Source organism: Vigna umbellata, chromosome 10 (genome assembly GCF_029865625.1).
Source record: "Vigna umbellata cultivar VRB3 chromosome 10, Vumbellata_1.0, whole genome shotgun sequence".
NCBI classification, from domain to species: domain Eukaryota; kingdom Viridiplantae; phylum Streptophyta; class Magnoliopsida; order Fabales; family Fabaceae; genus Vigna; species Vigna umbellata.
In genome coordinates, this window is record NC_142174.1 from 5,227,117 (window position 1) to 5,236,329 (window position 9,213).

At 36.4% G+C, this 9,213-nt stretch overlaps 1 pseudogene; it reads left to right on the forward strand.

Moving 5' to 3' along the window:
* The first annotated feature begins 233 nt into the window (after window positions 1-233).
* Window positions 234-9,011, forward strand: LOC148191728 (uncharacterized; annotated as a pseudogene).
* The last annotated feature ends 202 nt before the right edge of the window (window positions 9,012-9,213 follow it).

The following is a 9,213-nucleotide window of genomic DNA, read 5'->3' on the forward strand; positions in this document are numbered from 1 at the left end:
GTGTGCAAGGAAGTTTGAAACCCCATAGTGAGAGTTCTTTAAGGGAGGAATTTGAGCAAAAATTTGAACAAAGGGATAGAGAGATTAGTGAGCTCAAAGACATGATTAGTCAACTTTTGACTAATCAAGACAAAAAGAAAGAGAGATCTTCCCATAGGAGAAGAGAAGAATCATCATCTTCTCATAGTGAGCTTGAGCAATATAGTAGTCACCACAATGATGACCACTACCAAATGCCTCCTAGAAGACATCATAGAGTTAGAGAGCACCATCCAAGAGAGCCCAAAATTGATCTTCCTTCCTTTCATGGAAAGGATGATGTGGAAGAGTACCTAGAATGGGAAATGAAAGTTGAACAAATGTTTGAGTGCCACCAAATAGATGATGAAAGGAGAGTCACCATGGCTTCTCTAAGCTTTCAAGGCTATGCCTTAATTTGGTGGACAGCCTTGGTCAAGGATTATAGGCTAAGACACCTACCTCCCATCAGATATTGGAATGAGTTGAGAACCGCCTTGAGAAGAAGACATGTACCAGCCTATTATGATAGGGAATTAATGGATAAGCTCCACAAACTCCAACAAAGAAACATGAGTGTTGAAGAGTATAGGCAGAAAATGGAGTTGCTTATGTTGAGAGCTGGAATAAGAGAGGAACCAAGGATAACAATTGCTAGGTTCCAAAGTGGACTCAACTATGACATAAGAGATAGGGTTGAACTTATACCCTACAATGATCTCAATGAATTAGTCCAACTTTGTGTGAGGGTGGAGCAACAACTCAAGAGGAAAAGCTCCACTAAGAAAGATTACCCTCATAGTTCCAACCATAAGAAAGAGTACAAGAGGGAGGGTAGTCTAACCAAGCCAAGATATGAAGAAGTTAGAGAGAGAGAGAGGAAAAGAAAAAGTCAAAGAACCTTCAAGAGATCATAAGAGTAAGGAGACTAAGTGCTTTAGATGTGGGGAAAAAGGGCACTATGCATCTGAGTGCCGCAATAGAAGGTCAACTTTCATCCTTGAGCATGGGAGTGAAAGTGAGGGTTCTTCATATAGTGAGTCTGAAACATCCACTTCTGAAGAAGAAGAAGCTTTACCTTGTGATGGTGACTTACTTATGGTAAGGAGACTCCTGGAAAGTAAACATGTAGAATTAGAACAGTCACAAAGAGAGAACCTATTCCACACAAGATGCAAAGTTTTGGAAAAGACATGTTCAATGATTGTGGATAGTGGTTCTTGTTGTAACTGTTGTAGTTCTAGAATGGTAGAGAAGCTTGGCTTAACCATTATTCCTCATCCTAAACCTTACAAACTTCAATGGATCAAAGAGGATGATGGAATAGTAATTAAAGAACAAGTAAGAGTACCCATTTCCATTGGCAAATATGAAGATCAAATTGTTTGTGATATAGTACCAATGGAAGCTGGGCACATATTACTTGGAAGACCTTGGCAATATGATAAGCAAGCTTTACATGATGGAGTCACCAATAAAATCACCATTCAACACAAGGGAAAGAAAATTATATTGTGTCCTCTTACACCTTCACAAGTAAGAGAGGATCAAATAATTCTTAAAAAGAAGTTGGATGGAGAAAAGAAAAGTAGGAAAGAAGGAAAGGAGAAAACCCTAAACCATGCCTCAAATAAGGAAGTTGTCCAACCTCAAACTTTGAACATTTCTAAAAATCTTTTTCTTGGACAACCTCATTTTCTTCTCTATTGCAAAGAGGCACTTGTTTCAATAAATCATGAACTTGGTTCTCTACCAAAGGGGTTGCAAAAACTTTTAAAAGAATTTGATGATGTATTTCCTAAAGAGGTACCAAGTGGATTACCACCTTTAAGAGGAATAGAACATCAAATAGATTTAGTGCCTGGGGCCAACCTTCCTAATAGGCCAGCCTATAGGACCAATCCCATGGAAACAAAAGAAATAGAGAAACAAGTCAATGGATTATTGAATAAAGGGTGGATCCAAAAGAGTTTAAGTCCTTGTGCTGTGCCTGTGTTGTTGGTTCCTAAGAAGGATGGATCTTGGAGGATGTGTACAGATTGTAGGGCCATCAACAACATAACTGTCAAGTATAGGCACCCCATTCCTAGGCTAGATGATATGCTGGATGAATTACATGGAGCTAATCTTTTCACCAAAATTGATCTCAAAAGCGGATACCATCAAATAAGAATTCATGAAGGAGATGAGTGGAAAACTGCTTTTAAGACCAAGTTTGGTTTGTATGAATGGTTAGTCATGCCCTTTGGCTTGACCAATGCTCCAAGTACATTCATGAGATTAATGAATCATGTCCTTAGGGAATGCATAGGAAGATTTGTAGTGGTCTATTTTGATGACATCTTAATTTATAGTCAAAGTCTTCAAGAGCACCTTAACCATGTCAAAGAAGTCTAGCTTCTTCTTAGAGAACATAATCTCTTTGCCAACTTTGACAAATGTACTTTTTGTGAAGAAAGTGTGATTTTCCTTGGTTTCAAAGTTGGAAAAGAAGGTGTACATGTTGATCCAGAGAAGATCAAAGCTAAACAAGAATGGCCAACCCCTAAAAATGTAGGAGAGGTGAGAAGTTTTCACGGGTTAGCAAGTTTTTATAGAAGATTTGTGAAAGACTTCTCCACCATAGTTGCTCCTTTAAATGAGCTAGTCAAGAAAGATATGCCTTTTCTTTGGGGTGATAAGCAAGAGTTGTCTTTTGAGACTTTGAAACACAAGTTAACTCATGCACCTATTCTAGTTTTGCCTGATTTTTCCAAAGCCTTTGAACTAGAATGTGATGCATCTGGGGTAGGTATAGGAGCTGTTTTAATACAAGGAGGACATCCCGTAGCTTACTTTAGTGAAAAACTTAGGGGGCCTACCTTGAACTATCCTACCTATGACAAAGAGTTGTATGCCCTCATTAGAGCTTTAAAAACTTGGGAGCATTACTTGGTAACTAGAGAATTCATAATACACACTGACCATGAATCTCTCAAGTACATTAAAGGGCAAGCAAAGCTAAACAAAAGACATGCAAAGTGGGTGGAATACCTTGAGCAATTTCCCTATGTCATCAAACACAAAAAGGGGAGTACTAATGTTGTTGCGGATGCTTTATCTAGAAGACATGCATTATTAGTAACCCTAGGATCCCAAATATTAGGATTTGATGACATAAAAGAGTTATATGAAAATGATGAAACATTTGCATCCACTTATTCATCATGTCTTAAGAAGCCTTTTGATGGATTCTATCTTTCTGAGGGGTATCTTTTTAATAAAGGAAAACTTTGTATACCCCAAGGATCCATTAGAAAACTTCTTATCAAAGAGAGTCATGGAGGAGGACTCATGGGCCATCATGGAGTTGATAAAACTCTAAACATTTTGAAAAGTAAATTTTATTGGCCACACATGAGAATAGATGTTCAAAGGCATTGTTCTAAATGTATAGCTTGTTTACAAGCTAAGTCCAAAATTATGCCTCATGGACTCTATACACCTCTTCCTATAGCTAATACCCCTTGGGAGGACATAAGCATGGACTTTGTCTTAGGATTGCCAAGAACTCAAAGGGGGTATGATTCTATATTTGTGGTAGTAGATCGTTTTAGTAAAATGGCTCATTTTATACCATGCCACAAAGTAGATGATGCTAGCTATATTTCTAGACTCTTCTTTAAAGAAATAGTGAGATTGCATGGCTTACCCAAAACTATAGTGTCTGATAGAGATGTGAAGTTCCTAAGCCATTTTTGGAAAACTTTATGGGAAAAGCTTGGAACTAAACTTCTATTTTCTACTACATGTCACCCACAAACTGATGGGCAAACTGAAGTAGTAAATAGATCTTTATCTACATTATTAAGGGTAATATTAAGAGGTAATAAAAATCTTGGGATGAACATCTACCTCATATTGAATTTGCTTATAATAGAGTAGTCCACAAGACTACTAATCTTTCTCCTTTTGAGGTTGTTTATGGTTTTAACCCTATCACACCTCTTGATTTACTACCTCTTCCAGAATCATCTTCTTTTCTTCATAAAGAAGGTGCTTCTAAAGCGGAGTTCATCAAGAAGTTACATGAGAAAGTCAAAATCCAAATTGAAAAACAAACTCAAAAATATGCATAATACAACAACAAAGGGAGAAAGAAAATAGTTTTTGAAAAAGGAGACCTAGTTTGGCTTCATTTGAGAAAGGAAAGATTTCCCTCTCAAAGGAAGTCCAAACTTAGTCCAAGAGATGGTCCATTCAAGGTGGTCAAAAGGATAAATGATAATGCATACATCTTAGATCTCCCTGAAAGTTATGGTGTCAGTCATACTTTTAACATCTGCGACTTAATTCCTTTCACAGGGAATGATCAACAGGTTGAATCAGATCTGAGGACAGATCCTTTTCAAGAGGGAGGGTCTGATGGAAGACCATCTAAGACACACATTGGACCTCTTACTAGAGCCATGGCAAAGAGGATTCAAGAGGAAGAAGGATCACCTACCATTTTGCTTCTATGGAAGGTAATTTACATTAATCCTTCTTCCCATAATTAAAAGCACATTTTTTCTTTGCTTTGTAGGATTAATAAAATTGGAGGGAGCAGCTGCCAGCATAGCATTTGAGCACATGAAAAGAGAGACTTGGAGGGAGAAGCTTGCTGCCAAAGCTATCAAAAAAGCTCATAACCTAGCTAGCCCAGCTTTCACGTGTGCTGCTGAGTTGGAATAAGAATTCAGAATTGGTGTTGTTTCACGTGTGCTGCTGAGTTGGAATGAGGCATGTTTGGAGCTGAAGCAAATTGGCGCCTTTTTCATTTGCTTTTGGATTGAATTTCATTTCAGATTTGAGGCTCTTATCTTCCTATAAATAGGAGACCTCTTCCTTTTGTAGACACTTTTGAGCTTAGTCTAATTGCTGCAGAAATGAAATTCCAGCTTATCTTTGCTCTTGAGTCAACCCAATTCTTCACTTTCTTTCTCCTTACCTCTAGCTTCGTTCCAAAGTAGAAGGCCCTCTGAGCTGAGAGGTTCTAACCCACTCCATTCTTCACTGAAACCATACCATTCTCTGCATCTATTTCAGAATTCCGCTGCCTTCATTGCTCACTGGAACGCTTGCTGTTTGGCTTTCTGGTTCAATGCGTCTCACCCATAGCAAGCTTCCATCATTTTTGAATCCTTCCATTTTTCTCCAATTATTAAGCTTTCTTCCTTTTCCAAACTCTTTCCTGAAAATATCTCAACTTTTTCATTCCTTATTTTCTCTTCCTCACACATCATTTCCAAACCACATCATGAGTTAATGTTTTCTTTTTTACCCTTAACGCAAGACAAAAATAAAGTTTTTCTCAAGAAGGATTTCTAGTTTTCACTAAGAGAATCAATTCAATTCCAATGAAGCCTTCTTTTATTATTCCTTGTCTATAGGAATTGTTTGGAACACATCAATTCATTCACAATATGTTTGATGCCTTTTGTAGGTTAACATTTGATCTAATAGGAGTTCCTTTGGATTACAATAGAAATAAGTCACTAATCTCTCTCTTTTGCATGTTTTTCAAGATTCGAGGTCGAATCCTCTCCAACCTCAGAAGGATGATATTATCATAGATGGGGCAACAATGAAGAATTTTAAGAGTGACAAAAAGCATAAAAAGAAATAACATAGGTTTTCTTAGGCTTGTATTTTGCCTATTCTAGTTTATAGTTTCTTTCTCTTTGTTTGGTTGTAAAGAAGCTTATATATTCTTCTTTTCTTTAAGGTACAAACAATGCGGGACTTCACATAGCTTGGACTTAAAAGAAAGAATAATAAATAAGTCTATTCTTCTTTTAGTTGCTTGTATTGCAAGTTAACTCATGTATAATTTTAGTTTTGAATTCTAGACTAGTTAGGTAGCTTATAAACCCTTAAGAAGTTGAAGAATTGAGAGATGTGGGACTTAGAACACTCTTAGGCGCTGCTGTCCAGACTTGAAGGCCTTTCAAGTCCCATATCCTTTAGTTATCTCCATTTACTTCATCTCTTAAGGCTATGTAAGCAACCTAAGGTCTCCATTTGTACACACCTTTGATTGAATGAATATAAGTGTGATTTGCATTCATTTGCTTATCTTCTTTGAGATATAATTTTGTCTCCTAGTTGTATTTGTGGTCTTATCATGTGAGAGCAAATGGTGATCCAACCTTGGCACTTATCTTGGATCATTTCAAGTTGCGTGTCTTCAAACTCCTAAGTTTACCTATCTTTTCTCTCTTCCATTTTAATCTTTTTAATTCCATTACTTAATTGTCATGATTAATCTTAGGCTTATCTCTTTCTAAGCATGATATTCCCTATCATGTGGTATCTAGAGCCATTGGTTTGATCATTTGAGGAATGCATGTTAGAAAAGCCCTTTTACATTTCTGCTAGCGCCTAGTGCTATTAATCGCGCTTAGAGAAAACGCTGATTTCTGGTGCATTTTACTTTTATCATATCTTGCTCATTTTAAGTCCAAATTCAGTGAAATGTTTTTTGTTTGTTTCTTTTACTTGTTAGGAAAAGTATCCAGTCTTTATTTCATTTTAATTCCATCATTTACTGTGTGCAATTGGTGCTACTTCATTCACTACTCCATCCAGTGCTTGTTGTTTCAGTGATTCTAATTTGTTTGCTTTATCAGTGCATATACAATACTTCCCATGTTGATTCTCTCATTTCCTTTCATCTTCTTGTTGTGATTGCACATGTCCTTCAGGAATTTTGCATAGTTGGGAATTTACTTTGTGGCACCAAGTAGAAGTATGTTCACATCCACTTTCCTGAAGGTGTCTTGAATCTCCTTTCCTGAAGGTGTCTTGAATCTCCTTATCAGCCCTTTCCATCTTCTTGCTTTGAATGACTTTAGTAGGGATGGAAGATAGATAGGAGGCTGATGCAAATCAGAACTAGTGGTGGAAAATAAAGAGGGTCAACCTGCCTCAAATTTGTTGCTTGAAGATGCCCACTCCTCTTTCTTATAAGGTTTTGTCTTAGATGCCCCAAGGTCATCATTTTCATTATCAGGATGAGGTGGCGGTGCAAATTCAGACGGTGATGAAAGTTGTGATGCAAGAGGTATAACAAATTGCTTCTTAGATCTGAGGTTGATGGCACTTACATCATTCTCCAGATTCTACACAGTCTGAGATGGTAGAATGTTGTGATTGTTAGAAATGATGAGCTTTGTTTCTCAACACCAAGAGGGGGGTGAATTGGTGTTTTATAAAAATACTCGCTTTTCAAATCTTTTTCGCAAATAGGATGAATCTTTAAACATTTCTTGAACAAGAAGCAATTAGTATGTAATCGATTAATGCAGAGAGATAGGGATAAGAAAAATCAAACTCTGAGTTTTATACTGGTTCGGCGTAAGTGCCTACATCCAGTGTTCTTTCAATCAACCTGAGATTGAAAGCCAATTTGCACTATAGAGATCTTAATTTTTACAACAAGGGCTTTATAGTGACCACACTGTCAAAATGTAAATCACCTCTCTAACTCCCTAATATAATATAGCAAAATACAAAAACCTTGCAGCAAGAACAATCCTTTCTTGCAGTCACCCCTTTGAGAACCTTCTCAAATTACAAGAACTCCTCGTTCTTCTTCCTGGAAACACGCACAGGGAACAACAACACACAGATTACAAAACTTCTCCTAATCACACAATAAACACCTCAGTTGTTCAGAAAGATCAAATTCTTCAAATCAGTCAAGCTTGTCTCTCAAGAAATCTTCAAGAATAGCCTACCACTTCAATTTCTTGTTTCTTGAAGTGTTTAATCACCTCTATAAAACTTTTTAGCACAATCTAAATCATATATGAAAATGTTAATCTCAATTGTCTTACAGAAATCCAATCAATGCATCTATATATAGTTTTAGTCCATTTGGACGCAATTTAGTCGATTATTCTTTTAATCTAATCGATTACATTAAATACTTATAACAGATTTATAACCAATTAAGCTCCTTAACTAAATACGCAGTTAATACAATCAATTTCCATTTAATGTTTAGTCAAAACATTTAAAAATATGACCGTTGAAACAATTATGACAAGCATGAAACAATTTTCAAATCAATAATAGGCTTAATTGAATACATAATCCATGTAATTGATTCAGCTTCAACACTTAGCACATTTTTTAAAATTTTTTCTTTCTAATTGACAACACAACACATTTGAAAAAGATATATGCAAACACGTGTTTTAATCAATTCATCAATTAATGTAAAAAGTTGTTTTGCCTAAGTTTGAAAACACAAGCTGTCTGATGACCTGAATTGAGTATCACACCTCTGTAATCAATTTAATCATTCATATATGCTTTTGTGCATATGATTTTCTTATCACCAAAACATACAGTATGCATACACATATATGATCATTTTACTAACATAGTATGCAACAGTCAACATATTATATGTTCAACACATGTGGCAATCACAATATGTGCATATTTCACAATAATCATAAACAAATACAACATATGACATATACCACAATATGTATTCATGTTTTTTTATTATCAATGTGTTGTCATCATCAAAAACCACTATCACAGTGCTCCCTCTATTAATAGTGACTATGCTTGAGCTTGAGCTTGATTCACCTGAGTAGCCATCTACCCGATCTGGTTCGTCAAACTTTGTATGGAGGTTGTAGTTTCTTGGTGGAATTGCATATTTTGTATTGTCATATGGCTCAATAAGTCCTCCAATGTAGGTTCAAAAGTCAAAGGTTGAGGAGTTGTTTGTGCAGGTGCATCATGTTGCTGACTTTGATAATACTGGACTGGTGGAGGCACGTACGTATTCTGAAATGGTGGTGGTAGTTGTTGCGGTTGTTGAGCATTATACCATCTCAGATCAGGGTCATTATCCCATTCTGGATTGTACCTGTAACTGTACAGATCAAAATCCTACTGTTGTTATGGACAATTGTTGTAGATGTTTGAACCATAGGCTTGAGGAGGAGTAGGGAAGAATTCGTTCAAAAACAGTTGCTTAAGATCTTCTAAATCAATGATGAATCCTGGAGGAAGACAATACAGTCAATCATTTGCTACTCTCTGTAATGAATTCAAAAATGCCCTTAAGAAAATGTGATCATCCAAGACATGTGGAGTTTTCATTGTGGAGCAAATGATATGGAACTCCTCTAAATGTTTATGTGGGCATTC